The 24,832-nt window shown below is 37.0% G+C and overlaps 1 protein-coding gene across 4 annotated transcripts in view; it reads right to left on the minus strand.

Moving 5' to 3' along the window:
* Window positions 1–24,832, minus strand: part of DUSP16 (dual specificity phosphatase 16) — an 87,044-nt gene that overhangs the window by 56,785 nt on the left and 5,427 nt on the right. Inside the window, exon 1 of one of the 4 annotated variants that reach the window (XM_069489835.1) lies at window positions 23,193–23,218. The exons of the other annotated variants lie outside the window; for them this stretch is intronic. The gene's annotated coding sequence lies outside the window, so the exon portion shown is untranslated. Of the gene's footprint in view, window positions 1–23,192; window positions 23,219–24,832 lie in introns of those variants that run through there. 4 annotated transcript variants of the gene reach the window in all.

Below are 24,832 nucleotides of genomic sequence, written 5' to 3' on the forward strand. Positions count from 1 at the left end.
GGATGGGCTCAGCCTAGAATGGTGACTATTAAATCTGACAGGACAGGAAAGAGCCAAGAGACTGGTGACAGGTCTAAATCCAAGGCAGGGTGCCTGACACAGAATATACCGTTATTAAACAATTGACTTCTGACTCAAAGTGCTCATGAAAATGGCTACCTAGACTACATTATTAAATTATTCCACCATAACAACATATGAATGTATCTCAAAACTCTAAGATGTCCCTGCTTCATTCAGATGAGCTAGCATAAAGCAAGATGAGCATTACATACAGGTTGAAGTTTTGCCAGTCAGGTTGCTGTTTATAAACTAGAAGAATTAGGCATAATAAAAGGCTGAAATAAAGTAGAGCAGAATGCAAACAGAAGTGGACTCTGAATGTTGGCATTATGGGTGACTTTCTTCCACATATTTTTCTGTAATTTCTAAGTTTTCTATCATATATATACATAACATTCAAAACAGAAAACTAAAGTATATGTTTTCTGAACTCATGTCATGCTGTTCAGAGGAAGAAAGACACGGAAGTCGAAGTGAAACCAAAGTGAGTTAAGACACTATCATGAGACTCACCTAACGATGACCTAGTAGTGTGAAAAAAATTTTTTAATTTTAAAATGTAATTACATATCCCTATGACAGACATGCTGCAAGGTACAAGGCATTCAGATGTATTCCTTATAAAGCAATTTAAATATATATGGCTTAGTATAGGACAATGCTCCTTTTCTATAGGTAACCTTCAGTATCAAAGATCACATATTCAAAATTAAAATTATAAGTAAAACCATTACAAATATAATAAACTTGCTTTGAGTGAAATTTAGTATAAGGCAGACCATGGGATTGTCCATTAAGAAACTAAACAGCTTAAATACCAAAACCACCTATTTTCACTATCTCATCTAAAATGTAGTCCATTGTATAGACCCTAACAATAAAGCTCACAAAGCTCTACTGTTTAATCCCTCACTGCACAGATTCTGAAATAGGTTCAAAAGAAACCTGTCACCTTTTGACATCAACACATTTAAGCATCATAAAAGTATCACTAAGTATCAGACTGAAAGGCCCTCTAAGTAAAATACAACAAATGTTCAGTTTCTTCTTTTGTACTCCTGGAGTGCGGATCTCAGCTACTCTGCAAAACTCCAGGAAGGAAAATTAAATGGGTTTTAGTGAGCCAGGCATGGTGAGACCCTGTCGCATTCATTCATTCATAAATTCATAAATAAATAAATAAATGAAATATATACGTTCATTTATCAAGCACCATGTACAGTTTCCTACAGTGCAATTTCCCACTTCTGTCTGGTCACAAGAATCACTCAGGAACTTGATAAAAATGCCCACCCAAGCCCCAGCTCTGGAGATTGATTCTTGAGTCTAGAGTAGAAACTGTGAATTTGCATTTTTAACAAACTGGAGTTCCAGGAAGTTCACTGGATCAGGCAAGTTTCAAAAATACTGTCCCAAAGACAGCTTTGGTTGGGGCTATAGCCCCAACACGACAATAGTGAAGAATGAGGAACCCTGGAAACAAAAGCTTGTTTACTTCACTGGGTCACTGTGAAAATACAGTAAGATAATAGCTGAGCACGGGATTAATGGAGGAACATTTTGGCTAATACAGTAGTAGTTCTGAACCTTGGCTGCACATTAAAATCATCTAGCAGTTTTTAAATGTGCTCAGACCAATAAATCAGAATCTCTGAGAAACTGAACGCTGGCATTAGTATTTTTGACACAAACAGGTGGAGGTGGATTCTTTACCTTCTCCCAAGGGTCACAGAGGACAGGCCACTTGGAAGGCAGAGTTTATAAGAGAGAGCAAAGGAGAAATTTGGTGATACACATAATTATTACTTGAGGTGTTTTATAATATATGCCAGAATATATTATTAGGTAAGAGAGAAAGTTCTCAAAAGTTCACAGCCTCTATAGTTCCAATAATAACAAAGGAGCACAACAATTCACTTATGATACCCAACATAAGAGCACAAGGATATGCTGGGGCATAGAACGTAATTACAGCTCAGTAAAACAGAGTTTATGGTTGAAGCAATCTAGTTTCCAATCTTTCTCCATCATTTTCTAGATATAGCTATATCAAGGAAAGGTTGGGAGGAGATAGAGCTCAGTGTTCACCTGCTTATGAACACAAGTTAAATAAATATCCACACACCCAGGAATTTCCCATTACTAAGGGCTAATCACCACTACAAGGACATACAATCCTTTGGAATTCCTCCCTCTATCCAATCCTGTAAAACTTCATTGATGTAAAATGATCATGGAAACCAAGATTTTGGCCTCTAGCCACACAATCTATATTACATTAAATAAAGGGTATCCCCACCCTTCTCAAGGTTGGGCCAGTAGTTATTTTAAAAAAAAAAAAAAAAAAAAAAAAAGATGGTATACAACCAGAGTCAGAAGTTCGTATTCAGACCATACCTATTGTACAAGGCCTTTTGCTCAGGTAACTTGGGAGGACACAGCTTTAAGATAAGTTCAAAAGAGAAATAAAATCTGTACACAGATAGTACAAGGCTTTGTTTGACGGTGCTGCAAGAGTGGCAGGGAAAGAATTTCCAGTGGCGATGACTGGAAATTAACGAGGAGGAGGTGATAAATCTCACCAACATATATTTAGTCTTGATGCTCTCCTACCCCAACTCCTTAGGGTGCTACACAATTTCTTTGTATTCACAAATAACCTCTGGCCAAGGGAAGTCTGGAGGGGAGTAGGAACATCACACTGGCCAGCAAACTTCTACTAATTTTGGAGGCAACTTCCTTTCGGCTGGTCCCTGAAGGCTGGCTGCTTCCTTCCAGGAACCACTCATCACAGATTCATCTTCAGGAGGCAGACAGGCTGCTCATTCTTACCGTGGCACTGACTTAGCAGAGGGAAAGGGAGAAGGGGAGACAGTTCATCTCCTTTCAGAGCCCAGGAACATACAGTCCCCTCTCCCCACACAAATGCAAACATGAAGAAGGAAAGAATAAAAGAGAGGCACAGGCCTTATAATTCTGGTAGTTATTTGACAAGATTATTCTGACATTGTTTCTACCCAACAGTATCTCCCACATAGCATAAGCATGAAAAATAAGAGAACTCATTAAAATTATTCCATTTTATTGGAAGGCCCAGTAAGGTAGGCAAATGGCATAAACTCTCAGGAGCTGGTCAATCTTTAATAGTTGTAGACGAGAGAAGCTAGCTCTCTAGACTCATGGTCCTCAAGATTTTTAGGCAAAAGACCCCTTCAGAGTGACAAAGTGCCTAGTCTGTGTCTTCCTAACAACTGTTTCTCTGACTACACATGACCCACCACAAACCCTAGAGGGAAGTAATGGTGAAGAAAGTTTTGCAGAGAGCTATAGTGAGATGTGAGGCCTAGATCAGAACATAAATACAAGATCCCTGAAAATGTACACACAAAAACCTATACAAGAATGTTCACAGTGGCTTTATTTGTAAATGCAAAAAAATCCATCAACTGATAAATGGATAAACAAAATGTGGTATGTCCATACAATGGACTGTTACTTAGCCATAAAAAAGAATGAATATTGATACTTGCTACACCATGGGTGAACCTTGAAAACATTATGCTAAGTGACAGAAGATAAACAAAAAAGGCCACATATTATATGAAATGCCCACAATAGGCAAATGCATAGAGATAGAAAGGAAATTAGTGGTTGCCAAGGGCTGGAGAATGGGGTACGACTGCTAATGTATATAGTGTTTGTTTTGGGGTGATTGTTTTAGAATCAGATAGTGGTGGTAGTTATACAACTCTGACTACACCAAATACTACTGAATTGCACATTTTAAAAGGATTAATTTTATGGTTGTAAATTATATCTCTATTTCTTTAAAAGAGTAAAAATTTTATGGCATATGAATGATATCGCCCATCTGCTATTAAAAAAAGGGGGGGAGGAGGCAGGCAGGCCAAGAAACTATTCCAGATGAAAGGAAAGTAAAAAGACACGTGACAAATTTAGCACATGATCCTCACCTGATCCTGTATGCCATGGACTGAATGTTTACGTGCCCCTCAAAATTCATTAAGTTGAAACCCTAATCCTATTGTGATGGTATGGGGGGGGGATCCTTTGGGAAGTAATTAGGTAATGAGAGTGGAGCCCTCATGAATGAGATTAGTGCCCTTATAAAAAGGACACCAGAGAGCTCTCTTGCCCTCTGTCCACCATGTGAGGATGCAATGCGAAATGTAGTAGTCTGGCAGTCCGCAACCCAGAAGAGGGCCCTCACCAGAACCAGACCATGGTGGCACTCTGATCTCACACTTCTCGTCTCCAAAACTGTGAGAAATCAATTTCTTTTGTAAGCCACTCAGTCTATGGTAACTGGACTGTACTGGAGAGTAAAATGCTATGAAGAATCTTGTTGGGTCAACTAACAGAACTGGAATACAAACAGTGGGCTGGGTAGAGATACTGCATCAATGTGAGGTCTACTGGGGTTGACAACTGTGCTGTGGGAAGGAGAAAATGTCCTGTTCTTCGGACACCTGCTGAAGTGCTTGGGGATAAAGGGCCACGACACGTGCAATGTGTTCTCAAATGGTTGAGAAAAATATATCATGTACATAAGTGAAGTGAGAGCAAGTGATAAAGCAAAGGGGCAAATTGTTAGCAGTAGATGCTGTTCGGTAAATTTAAAATTATTTCCAAACAAAAAGATAAAAAATATTCACACTCTAAGATCCAGAAATTCTACTTCCAATAATTTGTCTTATATAAATACTTGCCCAAGTACATTACATGTGAAATACTGTCCACTGAAACATGTTTATAAACTGTAAAAAGAAACAAGTTCAAAGTCAATGAATGATAAACTGGCTAAATATACTGAGTCAATGTAGTATACTGTTTGGCTGTCAAAAAAGAAAAATGTCTATCTATACGTACTGATATAGAATTGATAACCAGAAATATATTCTTTTATGAAAAAAAGAGATATACAGAAGAATGAGTTTATCCCTAGCAACCAAATTAATTAAAACATTCAAGAAGTCTAAGAATGTCTGGATTTAGTTAGGAAAGAATCTAAGCCTGTTCTCTGTATTTATTTTGTGGAGCTAGTTATTTTTATTTGTAGATACAAATAATTTTCTCCCTTACGGCATTGATAATATAAATTTTACTAATGAAAAAGGAAACTAATACAATTTTGGATGCCATTTACTCCTATGGTCTTTTTTTTTTTTTTTGAGACAGAGTCTTGCTCTGTTGCCCAGGCTAGAGTGAGTGCCGTGATGTCAGCCTAGCTCACAGCAACCTCAAACTCCTGGGCTTAAGCCATCCTTCTGCCTCAGCCTCCCCAGTAGCTGGGACTACAGGCATATGCCACCATGCCCAGCTAATTTTTTCTATATATATATTTTTTTAGTTGTCCATATAATTTCTTTCTATTTTTAGTAGAGACGGGGGGTCTCGCTCTTGCTCAGGCTGGTCTCGAACTCCTGACCTTGAGCCATCCACCCGCCTCGGCCTCCCAGAGTGCTAGGATTACAGGCATGAGCCACCATGCCCGGCCCATTTACTCCTATGGTTAATTCAAAACATATTTAAATAAACTTTTTAAGAATTCAAGTATGATGTATATACCAATAGGCAAAGCATGAATATACAGCTCAAAGAATTTTTACAAAGTTAACCACTCATGCAACCATCACCCTCATCAAGAAATAGAAACTTACCAGTACTCCAGAAGTCGGCTTGACATACCTTCCCATTACTCATCTCCTGCCTCAAAAGTAACCACAATCCTGACTCCTATACCACACATTAGTTTTGCCTGTTTTCAATATCTTTAGAGTCTGAACTGTTTTGCACAAAATTATACTCACACCCATGTCGTTTGAGTAGCAAGAGTTTTTTTCATGTTCACTGCTATAGAATATCTCATTGAATATACAACAACTTATTTATCTGTTCTTCTACTAATGGACACTTAGGTTGTTTCCAGCTTGGAGTTATTATTAGTTATTCTGCTATGAATATTCTTGTACATGTCTTTTGGTGAACATAAGTACACATTTCTGCTGGATATACACCTAGGAGTGGATTTGCTGGGTCAGAGACAGGATGAGTATATGGAACCTTAGCATAACAGATATTGCCAAACAGTTTTCCAAAGCAGTTGTACCAATTTACAATTCTACCATCAGTATATGAGAGTTCTAGTTGCTCAATATCCATGCTGACACAGGTATTTCCAAGTTTTTGTTTGTTTTTTGAATTTTAGCTACTCTGGAAGTGTGTAGCAGTAATTCACTGTGGTTTTATTCAGCATTTTTTGATGACTAATGTGGTTGAGCACCTCTACAAGATTTATTTGTTTAACCTTTCACATTTCGATCTACAATTGACCTAGAATTTATTTTTGTATATGATGAGAAGTAGAGGCCAAAATTAGTTTTTCTCCATATGGATAGACAGTTGACCTAGGATCATTTATTGAAAGATCTTTCTTTCCACAATGCTGTAGAGAACCACTTTAATCATAAATTTTCTATCTATATTTGGGGGTCTGTTTCAGGACTCTATTTTATTTCATTGATCTATTTGTTTATTCCACACTCTATATTCAACAGTGTGAATCCAGTAACTTCGTTCTTCTTTAATATTACCTTGGCTATTTTTGCCATTTGCACTGCCATGTGAATTTTAGAATCAACTTGTATAAAGGTTTTAGATATCTTTCATTAGATTTATTCCTAGGCATTTGGTATTTTTGGATACTATTATCAACATTTTTCTAAAAATTTTGCTTTCTAATTATTACTGTCATATAGAAATACAGATTTTGCATATTGACCTGGTATCTAGTAATCTTACTAAATTTATTTTTAAAGTATTATTTTTAATCTACATAAAGTAAAATTCATGCTTTTCAATGCACAGTTCCATGAGTTCTGACCAAATACATAGAGTAATGTAACCACCACCATAAGCAAGATATTTCCATCACTCCAAAAAATTCCCTCATGCCACTCCTTTGTAATCAACACCTATCCACCCTCAAACTCTGGTAACCACTGATCTGTTCTTCATTCCTATAGTTTTGCCTTTCTAGAATATGACTGAAATGGAATCATACAGTATATAATCTTTGGAAAGTGGCTTCTTACACTCAACATGAGACCTTTAAGATTCATCCATATTGTTGCATCTATCAGTGGTTTGTTCCTTTTTATCACTGAGTAATATAACATTACAGGGATCTCTACCACAGTTTTTACACTCACCACCTGAAAGACACTAGGTTGTGTCCAGTTTTTGGTGTTTAGGTTTTTATTTGTGAACATAAATTTTCATTTCTCTTAATACCTAGGAGTGGGATTGACAATTCATATAGTAAGTATATATTTAGCATTATACGAAATTGCCGAGCTGTTTTCTAAAGCTGCTGTACCATTTTGTATTCCCATTAGCAACATATGAAAGTTCCAATTGCTCTGCATCCTCATCAGCACTTGGTATTATCAGGTTTTTTTGTTCTTTCGTCATTCTAAAGGTGTTTAGTGTTATTTCCATTGTAGTTTTAATTTGCATTTCCCTAATAAGCATAATTTCATGTGCTTTTTGCTCTCGGTATATCTTCTTAGGTAAAGTGCCTTCAATCTTTGGCTCTTAATTTTTATTGGCTATTTATTTTCTTACTTTTAAGTTTTTATGAGTACTTTATATATTCTAGATACAAGTCCTTTGTCATGTGTGTGATTTACAAAGATTTTCTACCAGCCATAGGTTGTCTTTTAATTCTCATAACAGTCTTTGGCAGAGCAAAAGTTAACTTTGATGAAGTCCAATTTATCAATTTTTTTCTTTTATAGATCATGCTTTTGGGATCATATATTGTTAAGAGACAGGGTCTTGTTCTATTGCCCAAGCTGGAGTGCATGATCGTAACTCACTGCAACCTTGAACTCTTGGGCTCAAGCGATCCTCCCGCTTCAGCCTCCCAAGTAGCCAGGACTACAGGCACACACCACCACACTCAGCTAACTGTATTTTTATTTTTTGTAGAGACAGCATCTTGCTACATTGCTCAGTCTGGTCTCAATGGTGTCATATTTAAGAACTCTCCACCTAACTCAGGTCACAAAGAATCGCACCTATGCTTTCTTTACAAAAGTTTTATACTATTATGTTTTACATTTAGAGTAAATGTCAATGATCCATTTTGAGTTAAATTTTGTATAAGGTTTAAGGTATAGGTTGAGGTCCAATTTTTTGCATATGGATGTCCAATTGTTTCAGCACCACTTATTAAAGAGTATTCTTTCTCCACTGAATTGCTTTTATACCTTTGTCAATAATCAACTGACACTTCACTTCCATTAGGATGACTACTTTAAAAAAAAAACAGAAAATAAGTGCTGGCAACGGTGTGGAGAAATTGAAACCATTATGCACTGTTAGTGGGATTGTGCAATGGTGCAATTGCCATGGAAAATAGTATGCAGTTCCTAAAAAAAAAAAATTTAAATATTCTTTACAGAATTAGGAAAAACAATCCTAAAATTCCCATGAAACCAAAAAAGAACCTAAATAGCCAAAGCAATCCTAAGCAAAAAGAACAAAACTGGAGGCATCACATTACCTGACTTCAAATTATACTAAAAGGCTATAGTAACCAAAACACATGGTACTAGCATAAAACTAGCCATATAGATCAATGGAACAGAATAGAGAACCCCGAAATAAAACCATATACCTACAATCAACTTATCTTCGACAAAGTAGACAAAAACATACACTGGGGAAAAGACACCGTATTCAATAAATGGTGCTGGGAAAACTGAATAGTCACATGCAGAAGAAGGAAACTGGACCGCTATCTCTTACCATACACAAAAATTAACTTGAGATGGATTAAAGACTAAAATGTAAGACGTGAAACCATAAAAATTCTAGAAGAAAATCTTGGAAAAACTCTTCTGAACATTGGCCTAGGCATAGAATTTATGAGTGAGACCCCCAAAGCAAACACAACAGAAACAAAAATAAATAAATGGGACTTAAAAGCTTCTGCACAGCAAAGGAAATAACCAATAGAGTAAATAGACAACCTACAGAATGGAAGAAAATATTTGCAAACTTTGCATCTAACAAAGGACTAATATCCAGAATCTATTAATATAAGGAATTCAAATCTGCAAGGAAAAAAACCATTAAAACTGAGCAAACAATATACACAGACATTTTACAAAACAAGATATGCAAATGGCCAAAAAACATATCAAAAAAATGCTCAACACTAATCATCAGAAAAATGCAAATTAAAACCACATTGAGATACCTTCTTACCCCACTCAGAATAGCCATTATTAAAAAGTCAAAAAACAATAAAGGCTGGCATGGATGTGGTAAAAAAGGAACACTTATACACTGTTCATTCATAGGAATATAAATTAGTACAACCTATATAGAAAACAGTATGGAGATTTCTCAAAGAACTAAAAGTAGACCTACCATTTGATCCAGCAATCCATTACTGTGCATCTACCCAAAGGATAAGAAGTCATTATATCAAAAAGATACCCACACTGGTATGGTTATCACAGCACAATTCACAATAGCAAAGATATGGAATCAACCTCAGTGTCCACCAACTGACGAGTAGATAAAGAAAATGTGGTGTATACACAAACACACACACACACACACACACACACACCCATGGGATACTATTCAGCCATAAAAAAGAATGAAATAATGTCTTTTGCAGCAACTTGGATGGAACTTGAAGCCATTACCCTAAGTGAAGTAACTCAGGAATAGAAAAATCAAATACCACATGTTCTCAGACTCATAAGTGGGAGCTAAACTAGGGGTATATGTGATCAAACAGAGTGGAATAAAAGACAGTGAAGACTCCAAAGTTGGGAGGGTGGTGAGGGATCAAAAATTACCTGTTGGGTGCAAGGCACACTACATGGGTGATGGGCACACCAGAAGCCTAGACCTCACCTCTGTATAATATGTCCGTGTAACAAAACTGCACTTGCACCCCCTAAATATGCTGACATTAAAAAAAATTAAAAATAAAACTACTATAAGATCCAGCAATCCTAGATATGGGAATGTATCTGAGAGAAATGAAAGCAGGTTCTCAAAAAGATATTTGTACACCTATAGTCAAAGCAGCATTATTCATAATAACCAAAAAGCAGAAGCAACCCAAATGTCCACTAACTGATAAATGGATAGACAAAATGTCGTATATACATACAATGGAATATTATTCAGCCCTAAAAAGGAAGGGAATTCTGACATATGCTACAATGTGGATGAACCTGGGAGTCACTTTGCTAAGTGAAATAAGCCAGTCACAAAACGACAAATACTATATAATTCCTCTGATAGAAGGTGTCTAAAGAAGTCAAATTCATAGAGACAGAGGGTAGAATGATGAGGTAACCCAGACGGAAATGAGGAGGAGTTGTTTAATGGATATGAAAAAGTTCTGGAGATTTCAAAGCACAACAGTATGAATGTACTTCACACTACTGAACTGTACATTTAATGGCTAAAACAATCAATTTTAAGATGTAACAATTTTTTAAAATATCAACTGAGTATATTTTTATGAATCTATATCTGGACTTTATTCTATTCCATTAATCTATACAGTTAGTTTTCAAATTTCTGAGTCTTCTAACTTCTGTTTTTTTTCCCGGAATTGTTTTGGTGAGTATAGTTCCTTTTCTTTCTTTTTTTTTTTTATTTCTTTTTCCTCAAATCTGATTTTAGCTTAAATGCTTTTCCATATAAATTTTAGAATCAACTTGTTGATACCTACAAAGTCCCAATGGGACTTTGATTGGGATAGTGTTAAATCTATTGAATCAATCAATTGTGGAAGACATGACATTGTAACAGTATGTCTTCCAATCCATGAATATAACATATACATAAATTATTATATGTGATATGCAAGTCTTTGCTATCTTTCATCAGTTTTCATCAGTGTTTTTAGCATAAAGACCCTGCACATATTTTGATAGTTTTAATCCTAAGTATTTTGAGTTTTCGATTATGGTAGTTTTAAAAAATTTTTTAACTCCAATTGCTTATTGGTAATATGTAGAAATACAACTGATTTTTTTTATATTAACCTTGTATCTCCTAATTTTGTGAAACTCATGTCTTAGTTTTGGAACTTTTTAAATAGATTCTTCAAAATGTTCTATGTAGACAATCATGTCATCTGCAAATAGGGACTACTTTATTTCTTCAATTACAATCTATATCCTTTTTATTTCTCTTTCTTGCCTATTACACTAGCCAGAACCTTCAGTACAATGACTGGGAATAGTGAATGGACATCCTTGCCTTGTTTCCAAACTTAGGGGAAAGTATTCAGTCTTTCACCATTAAATATACTTTTTAATTCTAATAATTTTTCATAGATTCTTTTGGTCACACAATTGTGTCAGATTTTTTTCTCTTCCTATCCAATCCTTTAACCTTTTATTTACTTTACTGACTCATTATACTGGCTAGAATCTTCAATATAACGTTGAGTAGAAGGGGTGATAGTAGGCATCTTTATCTCGTTCCCAATTTCAATGGGAGAGCTTTCAATACTTCATTATTATGTGTGTTTCTGCTATTTTTATAGATATCTTTTATCATATTTAGGAAGTCTCTTTCTATCTTTGTTTGCTATGAGCTTTCATCATGAACAGGTATTAGATTTCAACAAACACTTTGCATCTACTGTGATAGTCATACAATTTTTCTACGTTTTTTAATAGTTCATGTAGTGAATTATATTAGTTTTTGAATACCATCAAAACATTTTGACAGGCACAGTGGCTTACACCTGTAATCCTAGCACTCCAAGAGGTCGAAGCGGGAGGATTGCTTGAATTCAGGAGCGTGAGACCAGCCTGAGCAAGAGCAAGACCCTATCTCTACCAAAAATAGAAAAATTAGCCGGGCATCACAGCATGTGCCTGTAGTCCCAGCTACTTGGGAGGCTGAGACAAGGGGATTGTTTGAGCCCAGGAGTTTGAGGTTGCTGTGAGCTATGATGACGCCACTGTACTCTACACAGGGCGACAGAGCCCTGAGAGACTGTCTCAAAAAAAAAAAAAAGTTATACATCTATTCCCTATTTACTTAGAAAATCTTACTTATTCATTATTACACAAATCATGATCAAATCTTAAGTTACTCTAATAATAGATACAAGGGTACATGGACAAATGAAGTCCAATGATATTCTATACACTACCAGCTAGCCATAATTTTATGATAGCTTCAGTCTCATTTTCTAGGAAACCTTTCCCCACCAACTACAAAGCAGATCAGAGAAATGGTGACAAATCACAGTCCTAGACTCTAATATGTAATATGTGGATTCTGAAGGATCTGCAAGGAAAAAGAACGTCTGTATATTGATGTTACAATAATAAATCATACACTTTTAGAAAGCAGAAGTGAAATTTAAGTATATCCTGCTTCTACCTTTGGCTTTCTAAGGGAAAAAAAAAGAAACTGTAGCATAAAAATAAGTTATATTTCCTCCACATGTTCTCACTAACAAGTGGGAGCTAAATAGTCGGTACACAGGGGCACAATAAGATCTGAAGGACACTGGAAACTAAGAAGGTAGGAGGCTAAGAGAGGGGTGAGGGATAAAAAACCTACCTATCAGGTACAATGAACCCCATCCTAGTGGCAGGCACACCGAAAGCCTTGACTTCAGCATTATACAGTGCATCCATGTAACAAAAACATTTGCTCCCCCTTAATATTTTGAAATTTTAAAAAAGTATGACATTTGAAGTCTTAAAATAAGTTCTATTTCCCATTCAACATAAATGGATGAATAAATAATGAAAGCATTTGATAGTTCTTTATACAGTATTATAAATTTATGAAAATACTATCATTTGCAGGGGAAACTTTATGCCCTTTTGATAATGATTACATTAATGAATTCTGGTCTACTAATTATCACCCATAGGTTAGTTTTATCTTTTTACTTTACCTGTGTTCTGGTGGTTGTGTTTTTTCCACAATTAAATGACCAACCTATAATCAGAGATGGAGGGCGATGAGTAACCCTAAAGGGCCTAGATAATCTTTTGAAATAAAATTGTCACAGTGCTACCAAGTTTATTTTCAATCCTTGAGTCAACTGTATAACCTAAGTTAAGAATGAATGGGCCACCATGAAGCAATCACTCTCTTAACGCCAGTGCACCTCTAGCTCCCCAGCTCCAGCAGATGGAGAAGGGAATAAGTAAGGAGGTCTCCACATCATGGCTCCTACAAAGCAAATGGCCTCAAACCAACCCTGGCAAAGCACCCAGGAAGCAACTGGCTACCAAGCTGCTCCCAAGAGTGCACCCTCTACTGGAGGGTGAAGAAACCTCACTGTTACAGGCCTGGTACTGTGGCACTGTGTAAAATTAGACATTATCGGAAGTCTACTGAACTTTTCTGATTCACAAAGTTGCCTTCCAGCATCTGGCCTGAGAAATTGCTCAGGAATCAAAAAAGATCTGTGCTTCCAGAGTGTAGCTACTGGTGCTTTGTAAGGAAGCAAGTGAGGCCTACCTGGTTGGCCTTTTAAAAAACAGCAACCTGTGTGCTATTCATGCCAAATGTGTAGCGATTATGCCAGCAGACGTCCAGCTAGCACACTACACACATGAAGAATGAGCTTAAGAATCCACTAGGATGGGAAACACTTCATTCTCAAAAAAAAAAAAAAAAAAAAAAAAAATTCTCCTCTTCCTATTACTAGTAGTTCTGAAGGTTAGTTATTTTTTCCCACAGGGTTAATAGTACCTAAGTATATGATTATGAGTGGAAAAATAGGGGACAGAAATCAGTTATTCGCAGTTTTTCCATATTCATTTGGATGTGTATTTCTAATATAAATGCAGAGATGTAAAGCATTAAGGCAAGTCAAAATGTTTCAGTGAACAAGTTTCAGCAGTTCAACTTAGTAACAGTGATTTTTAAAAACCTGTTAAATTTTTCTGGACAATGCCAGCATTTGGATTTTTTTTAAAACAGGTAAATTTCTTATTGACGGCCAGAAAAAAAAATCTAGGGTAGCTCTGAACATTATAGCAACTTTCCACAATGCAGTTCTCTGAAGCTGCCTCAGTCCCCTGCATCACCTCCTCTATTCATGCATCCAGCTGTGTTTAGTATTTTGGAAGAAGGGACTGATAATGTTCCATCAAGACCTGGCAACATTCCAGAAAGCAATATAGATGGTCATAGGTGGTCCAGCACAAAGACACTGCCAGACTAGATATCTCGGGTTCTATCACAAACACTACTAACAACTCACAAGTTCTGCATCACCATACATATTCCTCCCCCATTCCTATTTGGTTTACTAGATTTTGCCTGTTTACTTTATTCCTCCTAAAGTACTGTCAGCATGAGAGCATTTTAAGTCACAGCACCATATGACAATAACATATAACTCCATATAACTAAAACAAGCACCCTCAAGATTGGTTGTCTGTCAGAGAATATCTGTTAAGATGCAAAAAATTTAAAATATCAAGTTCTTGAAACCTAAAAATAATTTTATAAGCATATCACAGCAGAATACATAGTACCTACCCTTCAACCTCAACCACAATCACATTACTTCTTCCTCTTAACTATTATGATACCATTACATGAGAGCCATGAACAAGGAATAAATAAATCAGTTGAGTAATATTGCTTTAAACCTGACATTTAACACTTAAAAATGTAGCTATTCTTACAGAAATAAAAATTCACTGAATTTGGATTGGTTGTTCTGTTTGCTCTATGTATTTAAAACAACAAATACACTGTCCAATGAACTTTTCGGCTTCTACTTCCTCATGACTGTAAGTAGGCATTAAAAAAACCAAACATTTATATATCTCCAGGGTAAAGTACAAGTTCCACCATTGTATGACGTACCCACTATAGGACTTGTGTATAGCAGCAGTTAAAGAATTAACCTTGGCTGGGCACAGTGGCTCATGCCTGTAATCCTAGCACTCTGGGAGGCCGGGGCTGGAGGATCACTTGAGCTCAGGAGTTCGAGACCAGACTGAGCAAGAGTGACACCCCTTCTCTACTAAAAATAGAAAAATTAGCTGAGCGTGATGGTGTGTGCCTGTAGTCCCAGCTACTCGGGAGGCTGAGGCAGGAGGATCGTTTGAGCCCAGGAGTTTGAGGTTGTAGTGAGCTGTGATGATGCCACTGCGATCTATCCCGGGCAACAGAGCAAGACCCTGTCTCCAGAAACAAAAGTTAGGAAACTGAGGATCTAACATGCTACCTACCAGCCATCAGCTGGCAAAAATTTCTCAATCCAAGAGTCAGTATTTATATTCCTAGGAAATTTTAGGCACAAGAGGTCAGTTGGTAAATGGCAATACGTTCAAAATTCAGAATTTTAGAGTTGGAAGAAACCTCAGATATCACTTAGTTTTCCCCCTGGTTTATAGATAGTGAGGAGGCAGAGGAAGAGGAGACTGAATCTGAACCCTCCAAATCTCTTCTAAGGATCTGGAAACCCTCAACTAAGCAGGCTGTATTGGTAATGGCTAGTGATGGGAGAGGCAGAGACAGCAGCTGCTTACTCCATTTTTGTGTTCCTGCACTATATATATATATCACTCCTGATCTGTGAGTAGTTCTAAGTTGCTGATTCAGATTTTAAAAAGAAAAAGGCATCCTACAGCTCAACAACAAAAAAATCAAATAACTCAATTTAAAAAATGGGTAAAGGACTTGAGTAGACATTTCTCCAAAGATGATACACAAATGGCCAACTGTATCAAAGATGCTGAACATCATTAATTATCCAAGAAATGCAAACTACAATGAGATATCACCTCATACTCACTAGGATGGCTACTATTTAAAAAACAGAAAATAACAAGTATTGGTAAGGAAGTAGAGAAACCAGAACCTCTGTATGCTTTTGGTAGGACTGGAAAACAGTGCAACTGCTGTGGAAAATAGAATGGAGGTCCTCAAAAAATTAAAAGTAGAACTACCATAGGATCCAGCAATCCCACTTCTGGGTATATAGCCAAAGTAACTGAAAGCAGGGTCTCAAAGGGATATTTGTATAACCACGTTCACAGCAGCATTATTCACAATAGCCAAGAGGTGGAAAAACCCAATGTCCATCCACACATAAATGGATTAAACAAATGTGGTATACACATGCAACGGAATATTATTCGGCCTTAAAAAGAAGGAAATCCTATCACTTGCTATATGGATGAATCCTGAAGACATTACCACTAAGTGAAATAAGCCAGTCACAAAAAGACAAATACTGTATAATTCTATTTATTTAAGGTATCTAAAGTAGCCAAATTCATAGAAAGAGAATGTAGAATGGTGGTTACCAGGGGCCAGTGGTGGGGAGAAAAGGGAAGTGGTTGTTTAACGTTTAATGGCTATATGGTTTCAGATTTCCAAAATGAAAAAACTTTGGAGATCTTTTTCACAACAATGTGAATATATTTAACACTGTTTAGCTGTACATTTAAAAATAATTAAGATAGTAAATTTTCTGGTTTTTAACAATAAAAAAAATGAAGAAAAGAAAAGAAAAGGGCAATAGATCTCTTGCTTTTTCTTGTTGTGCCTCCCAATCTTTCATACTCTACAGGTGGCAAGAATTGCTCCAGGACGTTGTCTTCCTTCTCCCAGCCTATCCTACAGCTCACACACTGCTGTCAGAGCAAGCAGGGTAGGTCTGCAATCATAGGACAGAACGGGAAATGGTCAGGAGAGGACATCAGGTGGACTGTCCACTTCTAATCTTGACTTCATCCCTCAGCCTAGGACAATGGAGATGGGGTGATGGACCCCCAGTTAAAGAACACTTAAGGCAAAAAATAAGGAGTCTTTCATAGTGTTTTGTTTAAATTGTGAAGAGTAGATAATCAATAAAGAGACGCCACAAACAAGTATAAGCTCCTTGATGACCAAGGCCACGTGCATCTTCTTTGCTTTCCTTCCAATACCTCACTCGTAGAAGTTGCTAAGTACATATAACTTCAAACTGATGACAAGGACACCACTGGCAAAAGAACGGATCTTTTGTCCAGAAAAATGCCTACTAGATTCAAAAGTCAATGTTCTTATTTTAAGGAATGAATGAAGGTCATTTCTATAATTAAAATCTCCACTGATTTCACAACTTTTATTAAAAACTTCTATACAACTACTTTTTCCTGGCAGGTGGATACCATATTGCACAACACTCGCTACCTGGGAATTTGCCCCAAAATATATTGTATTTCTATAAACTAATATCACATTAATTGCTCTATAATGAGACAGCCACTGGCAGCATGTAGGAGCACACAAACCATTCATTTACAACAAAAATCACTTGAATTTGTCCTTCAGTTGGGACTGCTGGTAGACAAGAGAAGCAGAGGTTTTCCATTGTACATGATTTTTATTGTTGTTTATAAAACCAAGAAGCTATAAAAACCAAGCTTCCTGAATATTTACATTAACCAGGCTCATAGTCATTCACAGAATGAAAAGCGAAAATAATTGCTTTAATTACATTCTTCTTTTTTAGAGACAGGGTTTCTATCGCTCATGCTGCAGTGATGAAGGCCCGGGCCCGAACAATCCTCCTGCCTCAGCCTCCCAAGTAGCTAGCACTACAGGTATACGCCTCCACGCCCAGCTAATTTTATTATCTTTTGTAGAGATGGGAGTCTCACCATGTTGCCCAGGCTGGTCTCCAACTCCTGACCTCAAGCAATCCTCTCACCTCAGCCTCCCAAAGAGCTGGCATTACAGGCATGAGCCAATGTGCCCAGCCTAATTACATTCTTAAAGGGTTTCAGTAGAAAGAAAAGGTTTCTAACCGATATTTGAATATGCTGAACCCTAAATGGTTCAAAGCAGCTGTTAAAAATGAATGTACACATGCATTCTTAAAAATATACCCCACATTGCAGATGTCTCTTGCCCTTAAAATACCACATTTAATAACATTTATCTCCAATACCTACCAACATAAATAAAACGCAGTAGGATCCTTCTATAAGATTTTGTTGGAGTCTAGGCGCAGTGGCTCACGCCTATAATCCCAGCACTGTGGGAGGCTAACGTAGGAGGATCGCTTGAGCCCAGGAGTTCAAGATCAGCCTGGGCAACACAGTGAGACCCTGTTTCTACAAAAAATTTAAAAATTAGCCAGGCAGAGTAGCTACTGTAATCCAAGCTACTCGGAAGGCTGAGGCAGAAGGACAACTTCAGCCCAGGAGTTGGAGATGGCAGTGAGCTGTAATCCTGCCACTGCCACTGCATTCCAGCCTGGGTGACAGAACAAGATCCCATTTCTTTAAAAAAAAAAAAAAAAAAAAAAGATTTTTGGTGTGTATAATACTGACTTTTTAGGCTAACATATTTTAATAGACTCATTTATAAGCAGAGTAATTTCACGATTTGTTAGAGGTGGTAAAATGATTTTCAATTCACTGTATATCCAAATTCACACAACCTTGATAAAAGATTCTATATGAGGCCAAATCATCACTCTTTTTGAAACAGAAATAAGAATACCATTTTAAGGAACTTGAAACATCAAAGATTCTGCTTCATTCAAGTAAAGTTTATATGCTATAATGCACAAAGGAAAAACACTTTCCTTTACTTGTCCTTTAGTTTTATCTAAGGCAAAAACACAACACGAACAATACTAACAAATAAGAACAAATGCCCAACAAGCAAAAGGGGATGTTTTACCAGCTTTTTTTACAATAGTGCTTAAAATACCTCCTCCGTTGGGATGGAGAGCACTTCCTTAGAACATTGTACTGAGGGTATTTTGCTTATAGACAATACATAGATATGTATATCTTTCTCTATTAAAATAAAAATGCAGTTAGTTTTTCATTTTCAGTGGCAATTTGGGACAGAAGTAATTTAACTGCACAAAAGCTAAAATCTCATTTTAGCTTTAGCCTTCTTTACCATCAAGATCTTTATTACAGATACTACCCAGTAGTCAATATGATTTTAAAAAGTGGCATTGCTATTTTCCCCTACTATAACTGAATATATGAGTTAATAATAGAATTGGGGCTACGTACAAGTGCGGCAGTTCACACCAGTAATCCCAGCACTGTGGGAGGCTGAGGTGGATCACTTGAGCCCAGGAGTTCAAGACTAACCTGAGCAACATAGCAAGATCCAGTTTCTATAAAAAAAATTTTAAATTAGCCAGGCATTGTGGTGTGTGCCTGTTGTCCCAGCTACTCAGGAGGCTTAGGTGGTGGATCTCTTGAGCCCAGGAGTTTGAAGTTACAGCGAGCTATGATCACACCACTGCATTCCAGCCTGGGCGACACAGCGAGACCACTCCGTCTCTAAAACAATAATAATAATATTAATAGAATTCGAATACTGGTGACACATTAAAAGTCAGACTACCTAGTACAGTTATTTTTTTTTTTTTTTTTTTTTTTTTTTTTTTTTTTGTTGAGACAGAGTCTCACTTTGTTGCCCAGGCTAGAGTGAGTGCCGTGGCGTCAGCTTAGCTCACAGCAACCTCAGACTCCTCGGCTTAAGCGATCCTACTGCCTCAGCCTCCCGAGTAGCTGGGACTACAGGCATGCGCCACTATGCCCGGCTAATTTTTTTCTATATATAGATTTTTAGTTGTCCATATAATGTCTTTCTATTTTTAGTAGAGACGGGGTCTCGCTCAGGCTGGTCTCGAACTCCTGACCTTGAGCGATCCACCCGCCTCGGCCTCCCAGAGTGCTAGGATTACAGGCGTGAGCCACCGCGCCCGGCCCTAGTACAGTTATTTTAACCACATTTTGATGGCAAACTTTCAAATATACGTTCATCTACATGATTCCTGTGGCACCCATCTCTGTACTTACCCTAACCCATTCTTCAGCATCCAGCACAGAGGGGAACCCAGCTCAACCCACAGTCTTCCTCTGTGCCCTCCAACACCCACGTCCACTGTCCACAGCCCAGTTCTGCCTACAGCCATTCCCATGATCACTAATGCCTATTCCATTCACTCTTCTCTTACCATTCTTCTTTCTATCCTCATTTGTCTTCTGTTATCCCTCGGCTTTCCCAGGGGGGAGAAGAAAAAAAAAAAAAGATCGGCTCTCCCTACCCGGATGGAACAAACAACAGCCATGAGTGCTCCATTCTCCTCTCACGTATGTTACCATCACTTTCCCCTCTTGTCATTCAAGGAAAAATATAACTCAGTACTCCTGATTTTAAATAAAAATATAAATGAGTATGAACAGGTATTTTTGCAAAAATTGGGCACAGTGCTTTTTATTTAAAAAAAGAGACAAAGAACAAATGCTCATTTTTCCGTAAGTTATAAAGTGCTTTTACTGACTCCTCCCTTCTGTCTACCTTTCACCCACCACTCTCTGATGCCATATGACCTCCCACCCATTGTGGTGTCTGGGTTAAATGGCTCATAACCACACACTAGCACAGTCTCTTCTCCCTGACAAATTAATCAGTTAAGATGGCAACATTACTTGATTGATGTAGATATGTGTCAGACTGCTCTAAAAAGATTTGTTTGGTTGGTCGCGGTGGCTCACGCCTGTAATCCTAACACTCTGGGAGGCTGGGACGGGAGGATCGCTTGAGCTCAGTAGTTTGAGATCAGCCTGAGCAAGAGCGAGACCCCTTCTCTATTAAAACTAGAAAAAATTAGCCGGGCAACTAAATTAGAAAACATTAGCAGGGCATGGTGGTGCGCGCCCATAGTCCCAGCTACTCAGGAGGCTGAGGCTGGAGGATCACCTGTGCCCAGGAGTTTGAGATTGCTGTGAGCTAGGCTGACGCCATGGCACTCTAGCCCGGGTGACAGAGTGAGACTCTGTCTAAAAAAATAAATGAATAAATATAAAAAGATATTGTTAGCACACGACAGTAGTTTATACCAGCAGTTTTCAAAGTGTAATGCAGAGATGGGGGTGAGGGGCGATTCTTTCAGGGGATCCACAATGTTAAAACTATTTTTGGTAATATAAAGATGTTATTTGCCCTTTTCTCTTTCATTCTAAGTGTACAACAGTGATTCCAGACGATACATGGTATGGGACAATGATGTATCACTCGGACAGCTAATGAAAGTGCCTGTATATCCTTTACTGCCTATCATTAAAAAAAGCCAGTTTCACTTAACAATGTCCTTGATAAAATAAAAGGTATTAATTTATTAAATTTCTACTCTTCAGAACTTGGTCGTTTTAATATCCTGTATGATGAAGTGGGAAGTACACACATAAAGCACTTCTGCTGGATACCTAAGCACAATGTCTATTTTGAGGAAAAGCATTTATGCAATTGTTTAAGAGCTTTTTTCATAGAATACAATTTTTGCTTAAAAGAATGACTGGCAGACAACTTATAGTCATTCAGTCTTTGGTAACTGGCAGACATTTTCTCTAAAATGAATAAAGTGAGCCTGCCACTTCAAGGGAAACTGACAGTATCTGTTGCCAATGATAAAATTTGAGCTTTCAAGAGAAAATTCGAATTTTGGAAAACCTGAATTTGTCACCAAGAAATTGACCCCTTCCCAATTCTTAAAGACTTTTTTAATGAGACTGATGGTCATACTAATCAATGTGACTTGTTTAATATTATGTAATCAAATGTGCCAAAATTTCAAAGATCTGCATAATTCAGTTACTTTTTGAATGACCAATATATGATGTTACAAAATTACACACAGGTCAAAGATCGATTCAAAGTGCAAGACAGATCAGTAGATTTTAATGTTACAGAGTACAAAAAATTTATTGATACGGTTTCAGATTCAACAGTGCAACTAACCCTTAAGGATCTGCCACTTGTTGAGTTTTGGTGCAACAAAGATTATTCACAATTATGTGAAAAGACTATAATAACAATATACTCTACCCTTTTTCAACTACCTATTTGTGTGTAGACAAGTTTTCGTCAAATATTTCAACCAAAATAACATATCACAACAGACTGAATACAGCAGTTATGCAAATCAAGCTATCTTCTATTAGGCAGTACACTAAAGAGAATGGCAAAATGTAAAACACTGCCATGCTTCTCACTAGATTTGTTTTAGAATACCTTTTTCACAAAAGTATGTCATTTATGTTAACCATTTAATGTTTGCTATTTTTAAATAAACATTCCTCAGTTTTAACATCTAATATGTTAAATGTTGATAGATATATATAGTCTACACAAAAGATTTTTGGGGTCCTTAATAATTTTTGAGAGTGTAAGAGTGTCCTGAGACCAAAATGTTTGAAAACTGCTGGTTTATACTGTCACCAAAAAAGAGTACTTATATGTGTGTAAGAGAATGGGCACCTGAATACAAATCAGAAGATCTTGTCTCCAGTTCTAGCACTATGTCTTACTTGCTCTGGGATCTGAATAAATTACCTAGTCTTTCTAAGGCCTTGTTTTCTCATCTGTAAAATGGATAATTCCTGTCTTGTTCTGAGGATAAGAGAAACAATCTATGAAAAAGGAATTTATACACTATAAGGTATATTACTATTATAAGCTCTCAAAGTTTAAGAGTTTTAAGTACTTTTTATGAGGTTTCTACAAAATTCTCCCTATTCTTAAAAATTTGTTACTAAAAACAGAACTTATAGAAAATGCAAAGTGGAGATTTTTCATTAGCCAATTAGCTCAAATGTCTAACCACATAAGTTTATTGCATTAAGTTCCTGTCCCTACAGTTATAATGGTAATATATGTATTAATTCATTATTATGGACATTTCAAAAAATTTACAGTGTACAGAAGATAACAAACTCCATGTATCTCATTACTTAGCTTCAACAATTTTTAAGAATTTGCCAGTATTGTTTATTTCTCACTTATGTTTGTCCCTATCCTGATGTTTTTTAAAACAAATATCAGGCATCATTTCATTTTGCCCATAAATACTTCTATATATATCTTTAACAGATGAGAATATTTTAACATGACCACAATACCATTATAGCCAAAACATTATATTTATAATTCTTAATTATCACCTAATATACACTCCATGTTCAAGTTTCCTGATTGTCTCAAAAAAAAAGTCTTTGTTAGTTTCTAGTTGGTTTGTATTATCAAAATATCATTCTTACCATTCTTTTCAAAGTGAAGCCAAGATTTTTAACTAAAGCTAGGAAGGAAGAGGAAATAATATCATGCTTCATATACCATGTACAGTTTACAAAACAAGGTCAAGAACTATCTTCCTGAGGAATGTGCTTCTCCACCAACCAAACAACAAACCAACCCACTATAAAATAGGTCAGCATGGAGACACATTTACTTTGGTATTCTGAGAAGTGACCAGAAGAGGACAGCTCAGCTGTTCAGGGAGAGAAGGAGCTGTTAGACTCTCAGCGGAAAAAGGTGACAGGAAACAACCACCCACCATTTCGGAAAGGATGAGGTCTAAACTGAGGGTGAGGTCAGGAACCCGATTCTAGTATGAGCATACTCAAACAAGAGTCAGGTGCCCAAGACTGTGAGTTAACCTCTGCAGGCTGCAACTCAAAGCTCAAAAAATAGTGCTCTAACCTAAAGATTTAATGGAAGTGCTATAAAAAATAACAGTTGTGAGAATTAATTCAAATTATTCAGCAAACATTTATCAACAGGAGACTCTACTAGGCACTACCCTAGGATATGAGCTGTGTATTTTAAAGACTGGTATACAATGCACACAACAAGTAGCATATACTTCTCTACACAGGTCATTTCCATTAATTTTAAGAGGAAGAATGGATATACGTAGTATAAATTACCTTGCCATACCATTACAATTTATCCTTTTCCTATAAACTGCAGTTTGTCCCCCCCCCCCCAGACATTAAAACAAATTTGAATTTAGTTTAGAACACTAAAGAATTTCCTACCTTGTCCTTTTTCTTTTTTTTTTTAAGAGTGCTAGAGTGCAGTGGCACAATCATAGCTTAATGCCACCTCCAAATTCCTGGGCTCAAGTGATCTGTCTGCCCCAGCCTCCAGACTAACTGGGACTTCAGGAGCACACCACCATGCCCAGCCCTTACTTTCTCTTAAAATTGTTTTGTTTTCCATAGGTTTATCCCAAGTATATTGTAGATGAAAATTGGTTAGCGGTGTATAGAATAATTTTCAAGGGATTTGGTTCTATGGAAATGCAGACTTAATATTTGGAATCCTTTACCCCAAATTCACCTACAAAAGTTTTTTTTAAATTTAAAACTGCAAAAAGAGTGAAGAAGGGGGGAGAACATTTTTTAAGGGATGCTTGAGAATGGCAGAGCACGGTAGCTCACGCCTGTAATCCTAGCACTTTGGGAGACTGGGGCAAGAGGATCACCCAAGGCCAGGAGTTCGAGACCTGCCTGAGCAAGAGTGAGACCCTGTCTCTACAAAAAATAGAAAAATTAGCCAGGCATGGTGGTGCATGCCTGTAGTCCCAGCTACTTGGGAGGCTGAGGTAGGTGGATCATTTAGTTTGAGGTTACAGTGAGCTATGATGACACCATTGCACTCTAGCCCAAGCAACACTACAAGACTATCTCAAAATAAAACAAAATAAAAAGAATGCTTGTGAAGCACTTTGTAAATGTGCCTGAAAACATGAAACAGTCACTGATAATGTCTGTTTTTACTTAACACTATAAAGGATATCTTCAACAAAACAAATCTGGCAGATAATACAATAAAAATCCAGACTTCCCCATTTCTAAACAGTTTTGTTTCAGGTTTCTACTCTTTGTAGAAAAAC

The sequence above is a fragment of the Eulemur rufifrons genome, chromosome 16, assembly GCF_041146395.1.
Source record: "Eulemur rufifrons isolate Redbay chromosome 16, OSU_ERuf_1, whole genome shotgun sequence".
NCBI lineage: Eukaryota > Metazoa > Chordata > Mammalia > Primates > Lemuridae > Eulemur > Eulemur rufifrons.